Below are 27,227 nucleotides of genomic sequence, written 5' to 3'. Positions count from 1 at the left end.
CTATTTCTCAGATATAAAACCTCTTCCTGCCTTTTATACTCAATTCACATAGGACAAAGGAAAGAAGAAAGGAAAACACAGTGTTTTTAGGATAAAATGTATTTGTTATAGTGTGTTTACCTTACAAGACTAAGTTTTTACAGGAAATTAAAAAAAAACAAACAAACATACAAATAAATAGTTTTGTGTTCCCAGGGCCTGACAAAGTGTTGTAGGTTCTAGATTTATTGGATTGAATTAGCACCAACAAAATGTCAAAAGATGATGATGAGAAAGAGGCAAATAATAAAGGAAGGAAGATGTTTATCTACGTAACATAATAGTTTTAAAGACTGTAAATACTATGCAGAAAGCTGTTATGCTAAATGCAAACCGATGCTCATCACACCATCACCACAACCATTGCTTGTTTTCAACTCAACCAAGCAGCTTTCAAAGGCAAGCACAGCTTTGCAGCTCCCAGGAATGAAGTGTGGAGCCAAACCTCCCAGCACAATGGTCAAACTACACTGAGCATCTGACAAACACCAGAGTATTCCTTACACTAACCAAGCAGTAGTCTCTAAATTCACAGAGGGAAAGGACAGGGTGCAGAGAGTGAAAACAAAAATTGAAAGTCGCCCTGATCTCTACCAAAGCCTCGGGGCTCTGTTGTTGTTGCTCTGGCATACCATAGAATTCAGGCTGTTCCTTCTTCTTGCCTTATATAGACATGGCACAGTTTCAAAAATAGCCTGTGCTTTTTTAGACCTTTAAAGACATCATCAATCATTGTCTTCCATGCTAATGCTTCAATTACCCCGGAGGAGAAAAAATACAGTAGCCATGGAAGTGACGTCCTGATGTGCTGAAAATCCCAACTCAAAAAGGGCAGTGTTTGTATATTAGCAATGTAAGCAGTGCAAGAACTGTGATGAACCACTAATAAGCCTCTCTCATGCTTTCTAAGTATTCAGGAAATGTGCTGCCTGACAGGCCAGATCTTTATAGGATTAGCTTAATGGTTCGCCACTTTCTGCATTGATTGCTGCCCTTCTGCCTTTTTTATGCTGAATAATATTGTAGGAAACATTCTCTGTGGCTGAACAGTTCACTGTTTCTCCAGCATAAGCACCCCCATTTTAGGCAATCACCATTCATCCCTGTTAAATGACATCCGGCAGAAAGAAGGCGAAAGAAGCCCTAGAGCCGTCACCTTCTCTACAAGTCCCGCTGATTTCTTTCTTACTGCTAGGGTGGTTTCAAATTGGCCACTCCCACGTGATCACCCAGAATAATGAATACCCAGGGGTTCTGTGTCCTTCACTCTACACCATTCATACCTCTGGGAAATGAACACATGCCCCATCCACCTGCAGAGGCACACAGGTGCGGTGTGTTTGAATGCAGTTTGTGCCAGGCTCCTGTACGGTAGCCAAGAGGTCCCCACATGTGTCACAAAAAAGGAAAAAGCCATAAGACAGACATGATATTGAACACATTCATGTGCTTGTGGGATCCCTTTCTGCACCAAAGAAACGTCTGAATATTCAGCACAGAAATAAGCTTTCTTCCTGCAGTTCCCCTAAGTGAACAAAACATGTTCGGAGTCTATGGTAAAAGGTTAATTGTGATTTTGAACGGATAAAGAATATGAAATGTTAAGAGAGCAGGTTCTACCTATCGATAATTTTATTGATACATTGGAGCATAGTGACTAAATATATCCAGTGCCATTATTTGCAATATGAAAGATGTCACACTGCAATAAGCCTGTAATTAGAGGTTTCAGATTATCATCTGCGACTGCTTCATGATAAGTACACTAATTCCCTTGAAATGTTTGAGGTACCTACTGCCTGCACACTGATGTTATGAAGGTCGATAATCTGTGAATACCATCGCACTGAAACTTGCTTTATCTGACAAGCAAACACCAAATATATAGAGCACTCAGGGTTACTTTTTCAATTGTTTTAATTCACCCGAATGGACTGATAATGGTATAAAGAGCTTTCTACTACTTAATGGCATATTAGGAACCAATTTGAGTTTGTAATGAGTACTAATGTTTATTTTGATAATGTTGCTTTTTGCAATCTATTTCTTCTTTGAACTTCCTATGTTTTAAATAACAATTATTTTGACTACTATGAGTCTTTTTTCATGCTAATAACTTTTAGAATTAGTGACTGGCTGGAAATATGTATAATGATGACTTACTTATTTTAAACTTGAATGATCTACCTTCTTTAAATTATAAAATTAAAATAAGAAATAATTAACCCACATCATATATGCATAGACATTAAGAATATTTGACTAGATTATGTTAACCAAAGTTTAATATCTATCTCAACACTCGTGCTGTAAACAGGCACAGTTTTCTACTAAAAATTCAGATATTAAAAGTCTCTGCTAAATCCTAAAGTATATTTTGAATTAACATTCAAAGAAGTTAGTGGCAGTTCAGTCAGTACCAGAACTATGATCTAAAAGTTATATAACATTTATAAATCTGCCAAACTGAATTTTAAGTAAAAGAATGATGTGGATGTGGTTATATAGAAACACAGATACATAGGTAAATATAGACATTTTGATGTGTATATATTTTTTCTTAATGGTCTCTCTTTAATGGATTTGGGATGGATAGACTAGGACCTAGTGGGAAAAAAATCCCAAGATTCTATGAACACTATTAAATATAATAGAAATAATGATTTCTTAATATTCCATCATCTGTTACAGGATTCATCCAAATGATTTTTGCTAAGTTCACCAAATCTTCCATTGAGTCACCAGAAAGGATACTTTAAAAAGGTTTATAAATGAATAGAGAAGGGAAGAGTTTCCTACCAGTGGCCTCACTCTAGGAAAAAGATACAGAGATTAATATTAATATGAAATTTGAAAAATGTAGCTTAACATTTGTCAAAATAGAACCAGATCTTTGAAAAGTGGCACTTTGTGAATTACTGGTATCCTGTCTCCACGTGACATGTTCTGCCTCAGTCAGTATTGATCTGTCAGTAAAGAAGAGAGAGGCAGTTGGAACATTAAGGTAAGCGTAAAACAAGACGCGCATTGATTTAAAAGGTCCCAGGGACACCCTAACATGGACGATGATCTACCAAACCAAAACAATCCATGGATACAAATTATATCAGAAAATCTAAATGAATGTATGAAGAATTCAAAATAGTAAGAATTGTGAATGTGTGATTTGTCTATTTGTTTCATGAGTCTCTTGCATACAAACTAGACCCTCATCAAAACATTTACTTTGCTGGAGCATGGGATTAAAACTCATCATAAAGACGCAATTGCTAAATAATGGAGCATTCCTTGTAGACAGAAGTTGGCAAGAATGCAACCTAGCAGGGAGATGAGAAAAATGTAATTAGAGAACTTGAAACCCCCATGAAAATGTGTGAGTGTACTTAGCAGTAGCCAAATCATGACTCAGGGATATGGAATAAAGGTGATTTTTAGATATGTGAACTCTCTGGATTTTTTTCCATACTAAAACGTATTTTTCTTTACCTTGACCTCAAGGAACTTTGAAACATGTAACATTTTAAACAAAAATGATTAAAACAGTAGGTACTATGCTAATTAATAAACAAACATTCAAATTTACATACACACATACTTGTGCACGCTTCGTCTTCGCTCAACTCCCAAGATTCCTCAATTTTTTTTTTCTTCCCACTACCAGGGAGGGTTCCTATGTTTAGAAAGTGATAAACATTTCTCAAATTTTCTGGTGTTGAAAATAAACAGATTTATGTAAGCATGTCTATTTCCTCCTAGTTCTGGATGAAAAGACAATTTAATGGTTTATTGATTTAAATGGAAGGAACATGGACTTGACTACAGATCATTTTCTAGATAACAATCATGAGCCAATTGTTAATTATAAATACCTCTGCAAATTAGTTTAAAGCAAAAATAATTTCTCCAGAATTAAAGAATGAAAAGAGCTAGCCCCTCCCCTTTATTTCAATTTTCTGAGTCCACTGTTTTTGTATTTAGGCATTTTCCCTCAGTGCCAGGCATCTAGAAACACTTAATAAATGTTTAGGGTGAGTTATATATATATACAGTACTGTGTCAACAAGCCTCTCAGAGGTCAAGAAAGTTATGATAATGGTTTTCCCAGGGTCAGTTTTTGTACTAAATGTTCATCAGTTGATAAATCGTATTTTGTTTTAGGGGAATTTATAACTTAGTTTTTGAGAGATTGTTTTTTAAGTTATCTTTAGATCAGAGAATTAGATTTGTTTCCTAGTTTCAAATATTATTCATCTGTTGCATGAAACAAATTGTATTAATCATGTCTCTTCTGTTCGAAAATTAGATTTTGCTTTCATAAATGTTGCCATTAAAAAATTAGGCATTTAAGAATACTAAACAACCAGCTTGATTCTCGGTTTAAAAGTTTCTATTTTGAAGTTGAAATGTGATAACTATCTACACCATGTAGCCAAATATATTTTCCTCTTTGTTTTCATTAACATTTACAAGCACAAAACAATGCAAGTTGATACTTTGTAACCACAGCACCTAAAGATAACTTTTTTTTTTTTTAACCAGTTATTTGTTGAATACAATCTGAAAACACACACTAAAAAGTTGGGACAATGTACAAAATATAATAAAAGGCGGCACCTGTGGCTCAAGGAGTAGGGCACCGGCCCCCTATACTGGGGGGGTGGGTTCAAGCCTGGCCCTGGCCAAAAAACTGCAAAAAAAAAAGTATCTTTATATAGTAAAGCAAATTTTATTATGTTTTAATTTTAATTTAATTTAACTGAGTTTGTGAAGAAGTTAAATCTAAAAGAGTAATTTATCTAATATAAAATATATAGATATGAATTATCTAGTGAAGAAAGGGCATTGTAGATATTCTAGTTTGACTAAATGCTAGAAAGTTGTTTCTTTTCATTGTTATTTTTGTGGGGGGTTTTTGTTAGTTTTATCTATCTTTATGGCTCTGGAATCTCTATAAAATACAAAATGTACATGCTATATAAGTGCAAAATATCCTTCTATCTACTAATATATCCAAAAAAAATTGTTCTGGGGTGGCGCCTGTGGCTCAGTGGGTAGGATGCCGGCCCCATATACCCAGGGTGGAGGGTACAAACCCCGCCCTGGCCAAACTGCAACAAAAAATAGCTAGGCATTTTGGCAGGCACCTGTAGTCCCAACTACTGGGAAGGCTGAGGCAAGAGAATCACCTAAGCCTAGGAATTAGAGGTTGCTGTGAGCTGTGACTCCACAGCACTCTACTGAGGGCAATAAAGTGAGACTTTGTCTCTAAAAAAAAAAAAAAAATTGTTCTATCTAAGTTGATTTGTCTAATATTTTCAACAAACATAAATGTTGATTCTTGATATTTCATTTTTATGAAAGTGCCCTTTAGGTATAGGAGAACAAAACAATTATTCTAGGTTATTGAAGAAAGTACAATTTTTTTTCCCAATTTAATATTAGTGTTGAAAAAATTCACATATACCAATTTTCTATTTCTAAAGACAATCTATAGCTAGCATGTATAATTATTCTTCAGTAGTATACTTGAGTAACCCACCTATTACAAACCATATAATACTTTATTATATTATTCATTCTATATTTATTATATTAAGATATTATATTACTATATTGAATATCTTATTTGCATAATACTTAGCCCCTCAATGGAACATATCACTATCTGAAGCACAATATATTAAATTTTAGCAAATCAAAACTACTACATTCTAATAAATTCTGAGTCTTGATTTGAAAAGTGTCCTTAACTTGATTAAAAGCTTTAACCTAAGATTATTTGTTCTTTTGCAGGAGTTATTTATGAATCTGGACTATAAGAAAACAATCATAGGGAGTTTAAGACTCAGCAACTTCTAAAATTCTCATTATGCTAAAATTGTTTATTCACTATTTTAAATCATGGGATACTTTGGATCAAGATACATTCTCCTTTTCTACACTGTCCTCTGGCATCTGTGGTATTTGGAATTCCAAGAAATGCATGCCAAATTTGATTGAGAGTTTATTTTTTTCTTCTTAACCAAATAGATGGATTCACATTTATACTTATCAACTCTGAGGAGAAATTACTAATGATTGCACTATCAGCAAATACCACTATGCTTCTAATTTGGCACTTGTTCCCATATGCTATAACCAGTTGAAAAGTTATCTAACTCAAAGTTTTCTCACTACGGAATCTTAAACTAAGATTCAAGATTCTACTTTTATGTTCTTCAGGTAGGTTAACCTCACTGTTTTAATAATAATTTACCTATTGAAACACTAAAGTGATTGAGAATAGACAGATATTTATGACTTTTAAGTCTTTAAATACATGCACTGAACACAAAAATAAAATCCACACTGGTGAGGAACCTATCTGATTTTCTTTTTTCTAATTTATAATCAAAAAAGAGAAGCTAATTAAGTAATCAATTTAAATAAGCTATACAAGAAGGAAGCCATTTATGATACAAAACAGAATTAACTGGGCTATAAAAGTATTATAAGAGAAATATTCTACATTTATGACTGTCTTATGAGCTTGGCAAAAGAGTACTAAATATTCCAGTATTTATACTTTTAGACTCTTTGGGGGATATTCCTCATGATGAAATAAGCAGACAGATGAAAATTCCTAAAGGAAACATTGGCTATGATATTGGTGCTTAAAATCAATTGGAACCATTTACTGAACCAACATTTAGGAATTTTTCTGAATAATTACAAATTCATAAATTTTCAAGTTCATCTACTAGTGAACTTTAAAGACATTAATAACTTGCAATGTTAGAATTACCATAGTCTTAGTATGTATTCATGAGATCCTGTAAGCTAGTCCATTAAGACCTTAGAATTATTTTGAAAAGCTCCAAATCATAGAGTGGTTCTTGGCCTCCTTGAAATTTTGATTGCCTTGGGAGAGGAAGAAGAATGCATGTGCACAAAATTGACAACCCCCTGAGAACTCATCTCTGTTTTCGTTTATCCTACTCAGTAGGAAAGTTCTATGAAAGGCTTCTAGAATATCAGCTGTTCTAATTACTCATTGATTTGGAATGTACCCTTAAAAATAATTCTTGAATATTAAAAGATGGGCTTGAATTGAAAAGTCATTAATATGAACATTGTATTTTTTCAATATTCATAATTGCCCAATATTTTGTAATTTGCACTGTTAAAATATATTTAATTTGAGTAAAATAATTTTTATCTTCTCCACAACATTTTTAAATGATAGATTAGGCAAATCATTTTACATTATGTTGTACATGTATCAATAGTTGTTTACATGAATCTTTTCAAGAATGTGGGTATACTATATATAAAGGTGTTCTTATAACTGCCTTTCAGAAATGATACCTATTTGAAGTTATACACATATTTTTTTTCTCTATTTAATCCATTTCAATTTCATAAAGTGTATTATATATATATATACTCTGGACAAAGGTTTGGTTTACACTTCTTAAATTACATAGAATAACATTTACTGAGTTACTTTATTATTTTATGAGAGGACAACTACCTAAGCCTCCAATATAATTAAAATAAAATGTAAAAAAAAAGAGGAAATGCTTAAAGCATGTCTTTAAAAAAAATCCTAAAATAATGTATTGAGAAAGGAAAAATATTTTCTATAAGCTTCAGAAGATTTCATTAAAAAGTGGTATTTGACTATCCTTGTTTGGTTTTGAAACATGTTTTATTGAAGGATAGCTTACAAATTTAATTTTTTGTTAATTTTATTTTTTATTAAGTCATAAACACATAGATCATGCATACATTGATGCCTTTATGGGGTACAATGTGCTGATTTTATATACAATTAGGAATGCTTACATCAAACTAGTTAATATAGGCTTCATCTCATTTACTTAATTATTGTGTTAAGACATTTACTGTAAACTGGGTGCGGTGGCTCATGCCTGTAATCCCAGCACTGTGGGAGGCTGAGGAGGGAGGATTGCTTGAGCTCAGGAGTTCGAGGCTTGTCTGAGCCAGAGTGAGACCCTGACTCATGGAAAAAATGGAAAAACCCAGCCGGGTGCTGCAGCAAGCACCTGTAATCCCAGCGGCTTTGGAGGCTGAGGCAGCAGGATGCTCACAGCCCAAGTCTGAGGTTGCAGTGAGCTACAATGCCATTGCCCTCTGCTCAGGGCATAGGGTAGAACTCTGTCTCGACAAAAAAAAAAAAAAACAAAAAAAACACAAGGCAAGAGATTTACTGTATACTTAATAGATTGGACATGTACCCTTGCAATACGAACCATAGGAATGGTCCCATCATTTACCCTCCTTCTGTTGAATCTCTCCCCTCCCCTCCAATCCCCCTCTTCTTCCCTTCTTCATATTGGGCTATAGTTGTGATCTATCTTTCTTATGAAAGTGTAAGTGATTATAAATTGGTTTCATAATAGTACCAAACACATTGGATACTTTTTCTTCCATTATTGAAAAACTTTGCTAAGAACAATATGTTCCAGCTCCACCCATGTAAACATAAAAGGGGTAAAGTCTCCATCTTTTTTAAGGCTGGATAATATTCTATGGGATACATATACCACAATTTATTGATCCATTCACAGGTCAATGGGCACTTGGGCTTCCTCCATGACTTGGCAATTATGAATTGAGCTGCAATGAACAATTTGGTGCAAATATCATTGTTATAAAGTGATTTTTGGTCTATTGGATATACACCTAGTAGAGGAATTGCCAGGTCGAATGGCAGGTCTACTTTTAGATCCCCGAGTGTTCTCCAAACTACTTTCCAAAAGGAATGTATTAGCTTGCATTCCCACCAGAAGTGCAGAAGCATTCCCTTTTCTCCACATCCATGCTAACATCTGCAGTTTTGGGATTTTGTTATGTGAGCTACTCTTACTGGAGTTAGATGGTATTTCAAAGTGGTTTTGATTTGCATTACTCTGATGATTAAAGATGATGAGCATTTTTTCATGTGTCTGTAGGCCATGTGCCTGTCTTCATCAGAAAAGCTCTGTTCAAGTCTCTTACACACAGTGAAATGGGATAACTTGTTCTTTTCTTATTAGTAAGTTTGTGTTTTCTATGGATTCTGGTTATCAAACCTTTGTCAGAAACATAAACTGCAAATATCCTCTCCCATTCTGAGGGCTGTCTGCTTGCTTTACTTACTATGTTCTTTGCTGTGCAGAAGCTTTTTAGTTTAATCAGATCCCACCAGACTTCAGACTATACTATAAGACTATAGTGATCAAAACAGCATGGTACTGGCACAAAAATAGAGAGGTAGATCTATAGAGCAGAATAGAGAACCAAGAGATGAACCCAGACACTTCTCATCATTTGATCTTTGATAAGCCTATCAAAAATATAAATTGGTGGAAATATTCCCTATTTAACAAATGGTGCTGTATGAATAGGCTGGTGACTTGTAGAAGACACCTTTCACCATTATCAAAAATTGACTCTTACTGGATAAAAGATTTAAACTTAAGACATGAAACTATAAAGATTCTTGGAGAAAGTGCAGGGGAAACTCTTGAAGAAATTGGCATGGGAAAATACTTTATGAGGAAGACCCCCCCCAGGCAATTGAAACAAATTTCAAATACAGTAAAATATACAAACATTAAGAGTACAGCTAGGTGATATATTTCATATAAACACATTTCTGTGTGATTACCACGCAGATCAAAGTGTAAAACATTCATTACCTTCATGTTCTTTCCAGCCAATACCATCTGCCTTCTCCCAACCCCAGTGATAATCACTCCTTTGACTTCTATTACAGATTAGTTTTACCTACCCCTACACATAGCATGAACAAAATTACACCATGCACTTCTGCCTTTGGATTCTTTCACTTGACGTAATGCATCTGAGATTCTTCGTTTTACTGTACTGAGAAGTATTTCCTTCTTCTACTTGATGAATTGTGTTTTCTTACATTCTCTAATTGGAGGATATTTGAATTGTATCCTTTTAGCACTCTTGTGAAAGAATCTTTCATTAGCATTCTTGTACAAGCACGTTTGGGGACATAAGTAATCATTTCTTTTGGATATATTCTTAGGAGAAGAATTGTTGATTCATAGACTAGATATATGTAAATATATCCATATTTCCATAATGAGTTAACCATTGTACACTCTTTTCCATACTACGTGAGCCGTTTGGTGTCTCCACACCTTATCCCCACGTGGATTGCTGACATTTTAAATTTTTACCTTTAAATGCTCAAGTAGTCTTATTTCCTTGTAACTGTAATTTGTATTTTCCAGATTATCAATTGTACTGTATGTACTTATATACCTTTCAGAGGCTTTTTTTAAGGTGAAACATTTGTTCAACTTTGAATTCTTTTTCAAAAATTAGATAGAAACTCTTTTACCAGGTATTCTTTTTTTTTTTTTTGTCAAATGCTAGATGGCAATATAAAGCTGGTTTTGGACACAATATAAAGCTGTGTCTCTCTTATTCCAACAATACCATGCCAATTTGATCACTATATACTTACTGTATAACCTGAAGTCTGATAAAGTGAAAACCACCAGATTTGTTCTTATTTTGTAGAATTACATTGGCTGTTTAGGAATTTTTCCGGTTCTGTAAGAAACACACAACTATTTTTTTCAAGATCTTCAAAGTATAATCTTGGCATTTTAATGATTGCATTAAATCTGTATATTGCTATGGGAAGTATAGACAATTTGACAATGTTGATTCTACCCAGCCATGAGTGTGATGTGTTCTGTTCTCTGTTAACATCCTCTGCTATTTCTTTTCTCAGTGATCCTGGTATCCCATTACTAGGTATCTACTCAAAAGGGAAAAAGAAAATTTACCATAAGGACGTTTGCACTTAAATGTTTATAGCAGCACAATTCATAACTGCAAAAATGTGGAAACAACCCAAGTGCCCCTCAACACATGAACATATTAATCATTACAGGGTATTTATACCATAGGATTCTGTTCAGCTGTAAAAAAAGCAAAGATTTTGTATTTTTATAACAACCTGGATAGCTTTGGAGAACATTCTCCTAATCAAAGTATCAGAAGAATGGAAAAATAAGCATCATGTGTACTAAGTTTCAATTTGAAACTAGGAAACTACAAGATTAACAAACACATGCTTACATGAGAGAAAAACTAACTTAAATTCAAATGGGGGAGGGAGGAAGCAGTTGGGAAAGTTCCCTATAGGTACATTGCACTGGTATATGGCACACTTACTGAGTGAAGGAGCCAACTCCAAAGTGGCCTTTATTTAACCTCACAAAAGCAAATTATGTAACTTAATTGTATGCACTTTTATATTAACCTGGAATTTTAAAAAAGAGAAAACAATTTAGAAAGAAATGAGAAAAAGAGGAAAGATATGAAAAATAAAGTTAAGGATACAACATCCATAAATTTTGTCAGTGACACACAGACACACAAAAACTAAAAATCTGTTAATAGCACTATTAAGTGATTGAGTAATGTATGAATATTACAATAAATTTAAATTTGGCACTGTTTGCCTTGAAAAGGGTCAGAAGTTGGCTTGGGGAAGTGACTGTCAAAAAGATGGCAGGGTGTGATGATCATGAATTGGTAGAAAAGGAGTTATCTGAATCTCATGGAAAATTGTAATACCAGATGGGGACATAGAACTCACAGCACAGGTAGCAAACTGAGGGAGCTAGTGAATGCTTGCAGGGAGGAGGTTATTATGATACCACCCCATTCAGCTGGGTCCAATTTTTTTCTTCTTTAAGTAGTACTTCTTGCATGAGAATTTACACACAAGCAGAAGCAAAATTCATGTTATGCTCAAATCACTACCTAATATATAAAATATGTTGGAACAAATCCATGTTTTCAGAAGAAGTGTTAAAGCATAATTGACTGCATATCCTTTTGGATATAATTTCCAGGATTCATGAGTAATAATATAAAACCGTGGGCTAATTGAATTAACAAATGTACAATCCTTTGGTAAGAAAATGAAGGGTTGGCAAACATTTTCTATAACAGTCAAGGTAATAAATACCTAGAGCTTTGCAAGTGATAAGGTCTTCACTGCAATTACTTAAATCTGTAATAGTGATGCAAAAATATCCAAAGACAATGTGAAGGTGAATGAAAGTGGTTGTGTTCAATCAAACTATTGTAACTCCCACCCCTTTATGCACTAGGAAAGCTTTCCAAAACCCACAGCAAATTCCTGAAACTGTGGATAGAACCAAGACTCATATGTACTGTATGTGTGTGTATATATATATATATATTTTTTTTTAATCTGATAACTCAGAGGGTTTCTAAGTGATAACTAGTGGGCATTGTCCATAGCATGGATCTACTGGAGAAAGGGATGATTTATGTCCTAGGCAAGAAGGAGTAAGATGGTATGAGATTTCATTGGGTCACACAGAAAGATGCTCAAATAACAACTTATGAGTTATTTATTTCTGAATTTTTCCATTTAATATTTTGGGGCTGTGATTCACCGTGGAAGGTAAAACTATGGATAAGGGGAGACTGCTGTATTTACAAATGTAGGTAGTAGTCAAAAGTCTATAAATATTTGCTGTTTGCTTTACATGCTGTAGACAGCTATCACTTTGGGAGGTATTAATAAAGTTGCTTAATTTTGGTATTTTGAGAAAGTATGAAAGGAATTGATGTAGGTGGGGGAAGTTTATTCATAATCTTTCCTAACCTCGTTAAAATGCTCACATAGGGCAGTTTACATTGTATCATTAGTTTTTTTTTCTGTTAAATAGAAGTCTAAAGTTATATTGCTAAAATTTATAGTTAATAGTGACTGAGGCTGTACTAAGAGTAATTGTGATAGAAAAAGTACCCCAAATGTTTATGTAAGGTGGTCAAATTTTTTCAAAGGAAAAAGAGAGAAGTTTCAATGTAAGGTAAAGTCTTGATTTATCCAGAATATGAACAAGTACAGTACAATCAAGTACAATTTGATTGTTTCTAGAAAATTGTATAGGTATGTAATTTCATATTTCTAAGTCTGAAAAAAGGGTAGAAAAAATTAATCCAGTTATGGGCTAATTCACAATTATGTTAAAAATTGGAGGGAGAAACTCATAAAGCATTTATTACAACACACTATTCATCCAAATCTAGAATTTTTCTTTTTCCTGTTAAAATTGTGAATTGGTCTTAGAAATCTTAAAAGGGGCTAGTGAAATGTTTTTTAATACTCTATTTTTTATATTATAATGTAATATAAAAATAATTATACTATTTATAATTTATAATATAATATTATAATATAAAATAATTATAAGATTAAATATTATTTTTAATATTTTTAATAATATACTAGTATCACAGAGTGTCCAAGTCTCAACAGAATATTGTCCTTTGTATTGTGGTTAACTTTATCAGGGGCTTGATTTTTACAAAATACAATAGTATTTTTAAATTAAGAAATAAAACTTCTGACTTGTGTTAACAGCTTTATGTGTATTTTAAAATATTTTATTGTTACTTTTGACTGTGTAATGAAGTCATTATTTCCCAAATATCCATGAACATATTTTAATGTAGCAATCAAAACTCCTAACAATTCTTTTGATTTTAACTTTTCAAGACCAGAACTGATAAATAATACGTAAGTCAATAAATATAAATTAATGATGTATTTTATCTCTAAAATTATCTTTGAGATTTACAAGAAGGATGCATGAAAATTAAACATTCTATGTTACATGATAAAAATAAAAATGGTAGACATAATTAGACTTGTTCGCTATGTTTGACATTTCTTAATTAGCTCAACACAGCTATGATCCACATGGGAAGAGTTGTTGACTCTAAAAAGATGCTGAACCATTAAAAAGTTAAATTTGTATAGGCTAAATATTTTAATGTAAACATTTAAAAGATTGTTATGTTCCATGGGAAAGAATATATGCATGGTAAAGTTTTATTAAAAAACATATAGTATAATTCAGTACTCTAATAGAAAATGATACCTTCCATTCTGATATTATGGGTTTCTGTAACAAATTATCCATAATCTTTCAGTCTCATTATCAAACAGGTTTATATTTATCTCTGACGTTTGCCCAAAGGCTCTGGTATACGATATAGGATGAAAAAATCAGTTTTCTCAGAATAAAATGCAGAATGTGACAAAAGAATCTAACTTTAATGCAAATATGCAAGGCAACCTCTTGAAAGGGTTTGAGGGCAAAGGAGTAGTCCTGAGTAACTTTGGAAATGACTGGTTCTTGTAACATTAAGGAAAAAAGGAACTCTAAATAAGAACAATAGGTAAAGTTGCTTCTCATTAGAGTTTGTGTTAACAGTTCTGGGTCATTGTACATTTTCATTGAAATTGAACAAATAAATAAATGACTAGTAGATGGTTGAAACCAGATTTCGCACTATTGTTGCGGAAGTATACAGACAAGCAAGGCAGAAAGTTAAAATGGCCCATGTGGTAACAGATTAAAATTAAGAGACTTTAGTAGAAGTGTAGTTTAATTTATCTCATTACAAATTCAGATATATATACATATATATATTTGTGTATATGAGGTCTGGCAATTAAGTTCGTGAACTTGCCACTGTGTGCTTGCTTATGTTGGCAGCACTGTACAAACAACTCAGGAAGGTTTCATAACCTTGCTGTATCAGTGTCTCACAGCTGTTTTTAATGTATTTGTGTGGCAGTTTCTTGCTGAGTGGCTTTCATTTTTACTGTTGCATGTTTTCGTGTGTCATCTTGAGAATATTGGAGCTTGAATTAAACAAACATCAAATTTCCTGTTAAACTTGTCAAGAGTAGAAGTGAAATCAGGGACATGTTAGTTCAAGTTTATAGGGATAATGCCATGAAGAAAACAGCAGTTTACAAACATATTAAATGTTTTTATGAGGAGGGAGAAAATATCATTGATAAAGAGAGGTTGAGGAGAGCAGTAATAAGCAGAACTGATGAAAACATTGCAAAATTTCCTTGACTTGTGTGTCAAAATCATCAGCTGAGTATAAGAAGCATAGTAGAACAAGTAAACATCCACAGAGAAAGTTAGGAAAAACTTAAATGAAAATGTTGGCATGAGAAAGGTAAGTATAAAAATGGTCCCAAAGGATCCCATTGATGAACAAAAGGAAAGTCAAAAGTGACAAGAGATTTTAGAGAGGGAAAACAATGTTTTGGGCCATGTTATCACTGGTGATGAAACATGGGTGTACCAATGCAACTCTGAAACAAAGCATCAAAGTGCACAGTGGAAGTCAGCCAATTCTCAACAACCAAAAAAGTTCTGTCTTTTTAAATCAACAGTCAAGATGTTACTGCCCAAGCATGGTAGCTCACCCTGGTAATCTTAGCTCTGTGGGAGGCCAAGGTGGGTGGATCTTTCATCTCAGGAGTTCAAAAGCAAGCCTGTGCAAAAGTGAGACACCTGTCTCTACCAAAAACATAAACAAAAAAACTACGTGGATGAGGTGGTACATGTCTGTAGTCCCAGCTACTCGTGAAGCTGAGGCAAGAATTTGCTTGAGCCCAATAGTTTCACATGCTATGAGCTATCATGATCCCACTGGACTCTCCCAGAGTAACAAAGTGAGGCTTTATCTAAAAAAAAAAAAAAATTACTAACCTTCTTTGCTATCAGAAAGATTATTCTTTATGAATTTGACCAACAGGACAAACAGTTAATGAAGCTTACTATCTGGAATTGCTAAAAGAGGTTGTATGAAAAAGTAAATGAAAACCACCTGAACTTTTCCCCAACAACTCCTGCAGCACGACAAAACACCAGCTCAAACAGCACTGTCTGTGAGGGAGTTTTTAGCAAGTAAACAAATAAATATACTGGAGCATCCTCCCTGATCACCTGATCTGGCCCCCCAATCATTTTTTTCTTTACCAGAAAATAAATAAAATAAAGCATAGTGGCTCACACTTGTAATACTAACACTCTGGGAGGCCAAGGTGGGTGGATAGCTTGAGCTCACAGGTTTGAGACCAGCCTGAGTAAGAGTGAGACCCCATCTCTAAAAATAGCTTGCATTGTAGCAGGTGCCTGTAGTCCCAGCTACTTGGGAGGCAGAGGCAAAAGAATTGCTTGAACCCAAGAGTTTGAGGTTGCTGTGAGCTATGATGCTACAATACTCTACTGAGGGCAACAAAGTGAGACTAGAGAGAGAAAGAGAGAGAGAGAGAGAATGATAAAGAGAGAAAGAGAAAGAGAGAAAGAAAGAAAGAAAGAAAGAAAATATATCAAAAGGAAGATATTTTGATAACATTCAAGATATCAAGGGTAATATAAATACAATTCTGATGACCATTCCAAAAAGTGTTTGAAAATTATCTTGAAGGGTAGACTAGACATTGGCATTGGTGTATAACTTCAGAAGGGGAGTACTTCATAAGTGGTCATAGTGATATTCATCAATGAGATATATGTCACTTTTTCTAGGAAGAGTTCATGAACTTAATTGTCACACCCTGTAGGTACATTAGTGAGTATAAACACATATATTTTCTTGTGCTGCTGTCTGAGAGGATACAGAAGCTTGTAGCTATAAACATACATAATGACTAAATCTTGGTTGCTAATAACATTGTCCAATTAAAGGAACCGGAATCTTGTATAAATGGTTGACTCTAATATTAGAGCAAGAAACATACAATATGGACATAGAGAAACTTGTAATTAGATACTGCAAATAAGAAAGTCTTAAACACATAAACATACTCAAAAAATAAATGGGAGAGGAGATCCTGATGGCCAAAAGTGGAACAATTTGAGCCAAAAACAATGTAGCACTGGATTAGAAGTTAAAGACTAAAATAAATAGCCATAAGTCCACACTGATATAAATAAATAGTTGAACAAATAAATACTTGAAGAACTGATAAATCTGTCGTGCAGAAAAATCCCAAATAATTTATGCAGATGTTGTACCCTCAAGAAAGTTAGAGCGTAAGTTCCTTAGACTACCTATAATGGCTTCCAGGTCATAATGGCAGGATGGAAAGGGGGAGAAAAAGAGTAACTTTGCAGTGGAAAAACATGACAAGCAAAACTGCATCCAGGTATTAAGTCATGCTTATAGTATGTATTACTATTATTACTTTTATATTATGTATTATTGATTTGATATGAGAGGATGGCAATTTTCTCTTATGATATTTCTCACACACACACACACACACACACACACAAAATCTCGAATAATCCTGCTTTACTCATGAGAAAAACATGAGATATATCACAATCAGGGAGAATTCTGTAAAATATTGAAGCAGAATTCCTCAAAACTTTCAAGATCATCAAAAATAAGAAATTCTGAGAAAATATCACACACGAGAGAAATCTATGTGGATATAAATGCTAAATATAGTATTTTGGATATAATACTACAAAAGAACATTGGCTAGCAACCTAGGAAATATGAATGTAGTATGAGCTGTATTTAGTTCCCACTAATGTTATTTCATTAATTATAATAAAGCTACCAATCTAAAGTAAGTTATTAATAATAGGGGAAACTGGCTGCAGGCTCTGGGAACTATCTGCATTATCTTCTCCATTTTGCTTTATAATTGCTATATGTTGAGTTTATTAAAAAATTAATTAGACTGAAAATAGAAATCAACCACTATCCAATAATAGCTTTAGAGTTCCTTTTATTTGTTTATGCATATAAAATCACCCAAACAAGAACCCAACAACACTGTCAACCAACAGTATCTAATCATTATGGAGGATCACCAACAACCAAATATATATTATCTTCAAACATCTCAAACATCTCAAAAGCATGTATCAAGATAAGTTAGATTATAGGCCTTAAAATAACCCTCAGAAGATTTAAAAGATTTGAAATCATACAGTGGTATTTACCAATGACAATGGAACATATTACAGAGAGAATGAATGCTAAACATTTGGAAAATAAGTAACATATTCCAAAAATAATCCTATAATTGAATATCAAGTCTCAAATAATTTAAAGGTATACTGAACTAAAAATTAGAACACGAATTATCTATTTTTGTCTGATGTAGCTAAAGCAATATATAAAAGGAAATTTATGGCACTAATAGCTTAAATTACAAAGGAGAAAAGGCAATAACGTAAGCTTTTACCACAGAACCTAGAATAAAAAGAAAAAACTAAATCCAAAGCAAGCAGAAGGAAATAGTAGAGATATAGCAGAAATCAATGAAGCTGAAAACAGCAAAAAAAAAAAAAGATATATCAATTTTAAAATATTGCTATTTGAAAAAATCAACAAAATTGACAAATCTCTACCAAAACCAAAAAAGAACAATAGAAGACACAAATGAACCATATAAGTAATACAAAATTTAATATCACTATTAAATCTTCAAACATCAAAAGCAGAATAAGTGGATATTATGAACATATCTACGCAAATAAATTTGACAAGTTAGATGAATGGATCATTCTCAAAAAGTCAAAAACTCCCCTAATGTGAAAAGATTAGTTGAATATCTTTGTAGTTGTTAAAGAAATTGAATACATAATTCAAAGATGCCCTAAAAGAAGGTTTAAAATCCAGGTGATTTCAATGAAGAATTGTAGCAAATATTTAGTATTTAAGCATTTAAAGAAGAATTAAAAACAATTTTACACATCTGTTCTGGAAAACAGAAATAATTTCCCAATTCACTTTATAAAGTAATATTAAAATATTAACCTAAGCCCAAACTATAAAAGGATAGCACAAAATAAATAAATAAATAAAACTATAGACTAATATAACTTATGAATATATACTCCCAAATTCTCTACCTTATATTCACCAACAATTCAGGAAAAAAAAAAAAGAAAAACACAATCAACTGACATTTATTCTTTCTGTAACCTAAAGTGTATTTTACTATTAAAAACATAATCAGTATAATTCACCTTATTAACAGGAATATATAGAAATCAATTGATGCAGATAAAGAATTTTTTTAAAATTCCCCATTTGCTAATGATAAAAATGTTTATAAAATTAAGAATAAAAAAAATTTCTTCAATTCAATAAAAGATCTATTTACAATAAACTATGACAGATTATACAGTACTTATTCATAAAAGAATGAATGTAATATTTTCTGCCTAAGATGGCAAGGGTTGTAAAGACACACTCTCCTACCACCCCTATTGAGCATGATTCTAAATATTTTATCCTATTCCATATTGCAATTAAGTCAAGCCAAAGTAATAGAAAGTATAAAAGATCTAAAAGGAGGAGATAACTCTATCTCTATTTCACGAATAAATGATAGAACTAAAATTCTAAGGAATCCAAAAAAGCCCCCAAATTTTTGGAACCAATAGTTGAGTTCAGCAAACTCATAGGATATAAAATCAAAGAACAAAATATAATTTTATTTCAATATACTAGCAATGAATACATGGACACCAAAATTAAAAATACAATACCATTTGTCACTACCTAAAAAATGTGAAACATTGAGGCATAAACCTACATAACTTCTATGTGAAAACTACAAAATGCTGATCAAAGAATAAAAAATTGAGATACCTGCTGTTTTCCTGGCTTGAAAGCCTCAACTTAGTAGAAAGCAAAAATAGACAAATGGGACTATATCAAACTAAAAAGATTCTGTACAACAAAGTTGTACATACATATAATGGATGATATTCAGCCTTTTTAAAAAAGAAGGAAATTCTCAACATGAGAAATCATAAATGATTCCAGAAGACATTATATTAAGTGAAATTGGTCACAAAAGGACAAATACTGCATTATTCCACTTACATGGGGTTTATGAAATAATAAGATTCATAGAATTGAAGAGTGGACATGGTTGCCAGGGTCTTACCAGAGAAATAGGGAGATGGTAATCAATGAACATAAAGTTCAACTTCAGCAAGATGAATAAGGTCTAGAAATATACTGTTCAATATTTTGCCTATACTTAATGATACTATATTGCACACTGAAAAATTTCTTAAAAGGATTGATCACATGTTAATTGTTCTCAACACAAGAAAATAAAATAAAATAATTTCTTCTCAAAATAATATACAAATTTAACAAAATCCCAGTAATACTTTGTGTCAGTATTGATAATGATAGTAATCAATACCGAAGGAATAATAAGCACAAAGATTAACAGAACATGAGTGAGAACCCAGAAACAGACCAAAAAAATGCATATATCCACCTGATTTTTGATACAAGTCACAAAGTAATTCAATTGAGGTATCATAGGCATCCCAAAAAATGATGATGAAATAACTAAATATCCATAGCAAAATAAAGTAAATCTCAGCCTCCAAATGCATTACAAACTTAAATGTACACCATAAAATTGGCAAAGTTTTAAAAGATGGAGAAAATTTTTATGTTAGATATCTGGACAAAAAATATATAGATATCAAAAGAATAACTCATAAAAGGAAAAAATAATAAATTGGATTTCTTTAAAATTAAACACTTTTGCTCTGAAAATGACACTGTTAACAGATGAACAGACAAGCTGTAAACTGAGTAGAGCAGTTTCACACCGTATCTCCAACAAGGGACTATCAAGAATATATTTTTTAAAATCTTAAAATTTACCTGGAAAAATGAGATTATCCAACTAGAAGTTGGGCAAAATAAATGAATGAACATATAGATAGTGTAAAGTACAAAAAATATATTCAACATTATGTTAGACAAATAAAATTTGTCTATTTTTTATTAGACAAATAAAAATTAAAAATATAAGTATGTATCACTTTATGCCTACTAGAATTTCTCAAGTGAAATATGATAATATCAAATGCTTGTGAACATGCAGAGAAACTGCACCCACTCACGTACTGTTGGTGGAAATGTGTTAATAAAATGACCTGAGACTCTGGAAAATGGTTTGGCAATGTCTTCATAAACCATGTATTCAACTGCAAATAGAAATTTCATTCCTGGCCATTTATCCTAGAGAATATGGGTTCACACAAAACCCATACACAATTACATTCACAGGAACTCTATTCATAACCACCTCAAAATGGAAATAACTCAAGGTCTTTCAATGGGTGAGTGGTTGAACAAACTATGATGCATTCAAGCTAAGGAATATGGCTCGACAGTAAAAAGAAAGAAACGATAGATAACACAATGCCTTGGAAGAAACTCCAGAGAATTATGCTGAGTGAAGAAAAAAAAAAAAAAACTTGTAAAAAATTTCATATTTTATGTTTCCTCTTATATAGCTTTCTTGAAATGAAAATAGCTGAGTGGCCAGACATTAAACAGGAAATGGGGGTGGAAAGGAGTTGATTGTGGCTATAAAAAAAGGCAACACAAGGGACGATTTGGGTGATACAAAAGTTCTGTGCATTGACTTATCGGGGTCAAAGTTCTGGCTATGATATTATACTATAGTTTTTTGAGATGCTACCAGTGGGAAAAACTGAAAAAAAGGGTGCATATAATTTCTAAAAATTATTTTTTACAATTGCACGTAAATCTACCATTATCCCAAAATTTTTTAAAAAATAAATATATAATACACGAGAAGCAAGGGTAAAATGACCTGCAGTGAACATTGAGATAAATATACTGCAGGGAAATTATGGTTACAGAAGGTAAAATAGATATCATATATTTTAACAAAGCATTAATAATCGATGCTACAGAATGGGGAAATATGTTGGAGAAAACATACAGTAGCAATCATGTCATTTTTTTTAATGATAGTCAATAAACTGTCAAAATAATTAAAATTCTATTTTGAAACTAATTAAAAAATTGAATCTATTTTTCCTTAACCTTAAGAGAGTCTTATGGAAAGCATATATCTTCAGGTGGAAAAGAATAATATGAATTTCTAATACACTCCAGTTTCACTCCAGATTGTTTTTTCTTTATTGAGTACAATTAAATTACATATCTATTAAGTAACATATATTACGATTGTAATTATTATAAAACCTATATATGTACAAAGACAAAATTTTAGGATGATGTTAATATATTGAATGAGGTTATTTCTAGAAGATTTAATTTTGAATCATATTGATTTATTCATTCATTCTATTTTGTGTTTGTTTTCCTCTTCACAGTTTTATATAAGCATGATTTGAACAGACATTTTCATTACAATTATGTTTAAAATAAGAGCAGGCAATTCTGCTACTTGTTATTAATCATAAAATGAATTGAAGTAGAAGGTTGAGAATAGTACACCAGAAAAATGTGCCAAATGTTAGAATTTCATCACAATGTTTTTCCTGTAAAAAAATTTTGATGCCTTGGAGAATTGTGAAGCATATTACCAAGTCTCACTGAGATAAACTTATTCATGTCCTCCCTCCCCAAAATAAGGAAAGTGATAATCACTCTATACAGTAGATACATACCTTAAACGGGTCTTTACAATGAATGTTCTAAATTCTCCATTGGCTTTCATCAAGTTCCATTAAGATACTATGTACACACTTACTGGGAGAAAAGAATGTAATGTAGTGAAAATTACATTGCCGAGGAAAAAATAAAATCTGTCTTAAACAATTAAGAAAAAAGATGTATTTTCTAACAGAGATGAATATTCCTCAGTGAGTCATATCATAGTTTACTACAAAAATATTCTGGAGCTTTTTATTTTGTTAGAGGATATATATATTCCCCCAAAATAAAATTAATGAGAAATATAGGAATTTTAATCATAATTTTCAAGTTCTTTCATGAAAGATTATTGGCTCTATCTATTCCCTAAATAAAGATTTATTTTTAAGCCCAAGGTGTTTTGTCCATACTCTTCACAAGCAAAAATTTATCTTAATAATTAAGATAATATAACAACATTTAATATCTCTTAAATATTTTTATTCACAGATGTTATTCTTTGCAATTAATTTGCTGTATACATATAACTTGTGTAAGGTCTCGGCATCAGACAATTTTGAAAGGAATTTTATAAAAATCTATTCTTTTTTATAAACTTTCCTTCTACTAGAACTACATGATGTGAGATATATACTTATACGCACACATACACACATTTATACCTCTAGAAGATTTTAAAGGTTAATATTCCAAATATCCCAATGAGTACAGCAGAGGACAGTGAAAAGGGCAGCAGAATGAGTGGGCTGTAATATAGTTTACCTGATAACTCTGTCTTCTTGATTACTTTAATTCCTAAGGTTTCAATTGCCTTAGTTCTAACTAGGGATAGTAAGTCTTCCTAACAGTGATACATGATTTAAGAAACAAAAGAAATGCTTGTAAAAACACTTCAAGTAATATATTCAATATCAATAGCAAGTGGGACGTGTTATGACCACAAGTCTCTGCTATTGGTAAATGGGATTTCTTTTTTTTTTTTTTTTTAAGACAGACTCTCACTTGCTTACCCTTGGTAGAGTGCTATGGCACCTTAGCTCTCAGGAACCACAAACTCTTGGGTTCAAGCAATTCTCTTGCCTCAGCCTCCCAGATAGCTGGGATTACAGGTGCCCGCCACAGCGCCTGGCTCTTGCTCAGGTTGGTCTCAAACTCATGAGTTTAGTCAATCCACCTGCCTCAGCCCCCAAGTGCTAAGATTACAGGCATGACCCACTGTGCCTGGCCAAGGGATTATTTTATCTTATTATTTCAAAATATTAAGTGAGCATATTGTATAACACTTAAGCCAGGCTCTTTGATGTGCCCATCACAAAAAGGTGTTCATTATACTCATAGGCAAGTTTTTATCAGGCACCCCCCTCGCCCCCCTTTTTGTTTTCTCATGTCCTTTTATATCATTTTTTTTTTTTTGCCCCTGTGTACCCATTTATATCTCACATTTATTAGTTTTCCATTCCTGAGATACTTCACTTAGGATAATGGTCTCAAGTTCCATCCATGTTTGAAAAATTACATTAGTTCACTCCTTTTAATAGCTGAGTAGTACTCCATGGTACATATCATATACACCACATTTTCTCTATGCAGTCGTGAATTTCTCGATGCACTTAGGTAGATTCCACCTCTTCACAAATTAGTGAGTCTGAATTTTATTCCATGCTCATTTTACATCCATTAAAATAATTACATGGTCTTCTTTTTATTGCTTCTGTCTGTGTGGTGAACTACACTTACCGAAACCCACTTAATTGTGGCATATTATCTTTTTGGTGAGCTGTGGAATTGGGTTTACTAGTATTTTGTTGAGGAGTTTTGTGTCTATGTTCATAGTAACAATGGTGTATAACTTCTTCTGAATAAATATTTAATTTTATAATAAAACATGATTTTTCTGGTTATATTCCACTTTATTTCTAAAACTACCTAAATTCTGAACAAAGTTCTCTGGTGTAGCAACAGAGAGGTGCCATTTTATCATGTTTGGAATGCAATTGTTGCAACAATTAAGAGGAAATGAACAATGAAGTTGAAATGAAACTCATTCTTAATTACCAAATCTTTTAGAATTTACATAAAATTACACTCATCTAAAGTTGTTAGTTCAGTGATCACTTTGTATATTTTTTGTTTAATTTCACCTGTGAGAGGAGAAGTGCCAAATTAATCTGTGTTAATTCTACAACTGAGTTCAAGATGTAAGAACGGTAAATTATTCATAGTGTGAAAAGGAGTTTCTGCGAGGAAAGAATTATAATTAAGTTCCTGAATCTCTAGTACCTGGGTAATGTATAAATATTACATGCAACTGGAAGGACAACTCTTATCTCAGACATGCCATGACATTTTAGGGGGTATGATATACCCACAGCTTAAGTCATTCATTTAAGGGTCAGGGTATTCTCAAAACTATTCCTAACAAACTGATACTATCTATATCTTTTGTATTTTAAAGTATCATCATCAGAATAAATCCAGCATCAATTACCTTTAAGATATCAAGTAAAATTGCTATGGCTCAAAGTCTAAATGTTCTATGATAAATATTTTTAAATGCCTTTAAAGTCTCCCAAAGAAAGAATTTTAAGATTCTGGTATCTAGTGATCTATGTTCAGTGTGTGTGTGTGGATTATGTGTATGTGCGTGTGTGTATAGCTATTCTGAGCTAATAGAACATTTGTTTTCTTTTTTTATTGCATCTATTCACTGATGAAGAAAAAAGTAATTGAATTATATTTACAATCTCAGATTCTCTCCTAAGTGCTGAAGTTGCACAGGAATCTGTCCTCAAGGAGCTAACGACCCACTGGGGGAGACAGAAAATTTAAAAGGCAATAATGAAACCTGCTACAGAATCTTAAACGGATAGATGAGCAAAGCCCTCTAGTACTGCAAAGCAAAATAAATTATTGAGGTTTTGGTTGTCAAAATTACCGAAACATTATGTAAATATTTGGATGTTTAAGAAGCTCAGCTCACCACTGTAACTAAAACTTGGTGTGTGCGTGTGTGTGTGTGTGAGAGAGAGAGAGAGAGAGAGAGAGAGAGAATTTGCAGTACCCAGCAAGTAGCCTTCTTGCTTAGTCATGAACGTTAGCTTGTTTACTAACTCTACTGTAAGAGATTTTCATTATTCACTCCAAAGGATATATTTCTTCCCTACTCTCCCATGGTCAGTTTATAACCTCCTTAAATATCAAGCTGTCTGCAGCAAAATTCTCTAAGGAAAGCGGTTCTCTAATGCTTTCTTCAGTCTCTAAAGTACTGCACAGCTCTTCACTGTCCGTGAGCCCTTGGTCCAGAAGGCAGTCTTGGCTCCAAAATAGGCACTGCTCTTGTGTCTGTGCACTGATACACCTGATCTCACCCTACTAAGTCACAACACATTTTTATTCTTTTTCTAAAAATATAATATATAATACCCTAATTGTTCACTTATGTTTTACTGCTGAATGAGCATAGGAGTGTAACTTAAGATCACAGTCTCATTTGTAACCAAAGAAAAGACCTCTCATCTCACAAGGTCATTTTAAAGAAAGAACAGGATGACTGAAGGGCTTTATTGTAAAATTATATTATACTATAATAAGAAAAAGGTGAAGTGGTTTATTCATAATCTCCTCAGCTAAAGTTGAAGAAAAGCCCTTAAATATTAGTGTCAAATGCTTTTTAATATATAAATATAAGCATGCATATTTTATGGAATGTTGTATCAGCAGACAAGAGACTACAATATAAAAACATGACAAAGATATTCATTCTAAATTAATGTGGAAGAAAGAAATAAGATGAACTATTTGAGTATGACAAGTCAGTCTGCAGGGTTTTCTGTGTGCCATCTTTAGAGATCTTCCCAAAGAAAATCATGGCAAGTTTCAGAGCATGGCAATGTAAAAAGGAAAAGCAAACTATAAGCAGTCAGAAAGGAAAATCTAAATCACACTATGTTGATAGCACCCGAATAAGCCAAAGCCAATGTTTAAAACTTATAACACCATGAGAAAGTAAGTTCAATAAACTACAGATTTCTGGTAAAATTGAGTAAGTAGAAGCATATTTACTTCCCTGTTCTCTGTGGAATTACTGAAAACAATAAAAGAAAGAGAATCTACATTTTTAAAGAAAAGTGCAAAAGATTTAAAAAAATTCAAAATACAAATAAATGTCTCAGTGTTAAAACAGTGACAATAAACTATAAATTATTAAATTCAGTGCTTTCATCATAAAACCTTAACAGATTTGTAGCTTTCTTTATAGATGATTCTTATATTTCACCTGGAAAAGTAAGGAAGTGAGAAAAATTAGTGGACAAAAAAGGAGATTAAATGAGGCACTCCTAGTCATAAAACAAGAGTATAAAGTTGCATTATTGCAAAAATATAGGATAGACCAAAAAAAAAATGATAAATAAACTATGTCATCAAATTTATGTCATCAAAATGTCATCAAATTTAGTGAGAATTTGGTGCCTAATGAAGATGGCATTTCAGGCAATAGAGAAAATATGAATTATTTAGTACAGTATTGGAAAAACTGAATAACCAGGAAACATTATGAATTTTCTTATAACAAATAGTATTTGAACTATATCACAGAATTAAATATCTAGAGCAAACATGACCAAATAAAAAGAAGTTGACAGGTAAAGTTGCCCTAAGAAAACAGAGATAAACAGAAAAACCCTCTAAACAAAAAGGAAAACTCTGATTTATATACATGATTAATGGAGCTATTCAAGTTCTTTGGTTTATAAACATCAGAAACTTCATTCTAACCAAAACAAAATATTAAGTGGGAATAACTAATTTAAGACAAGATGCGAAGCCAAACCTCATACTTAGTTAAATGATAAGAGAGA

The sequence above is a fragment of the Nycticebus coucang genome, chromosome 5 (assembly GCF_027406575.1).
Source record: "Nycticebus coucang isolate mNycCou1 chromosome 5, mNycCou1.pri, whole genome shotgun sequence".
NCBI classification, from domain to species: Eukaryota; Metazoa; Chordata; class Mammalia; order Primates; family Lorisidae; genus Nycticebus; species Nycticebus coucang.
This window is presented reverse-complemented; position numbering follows the sequence as displayed.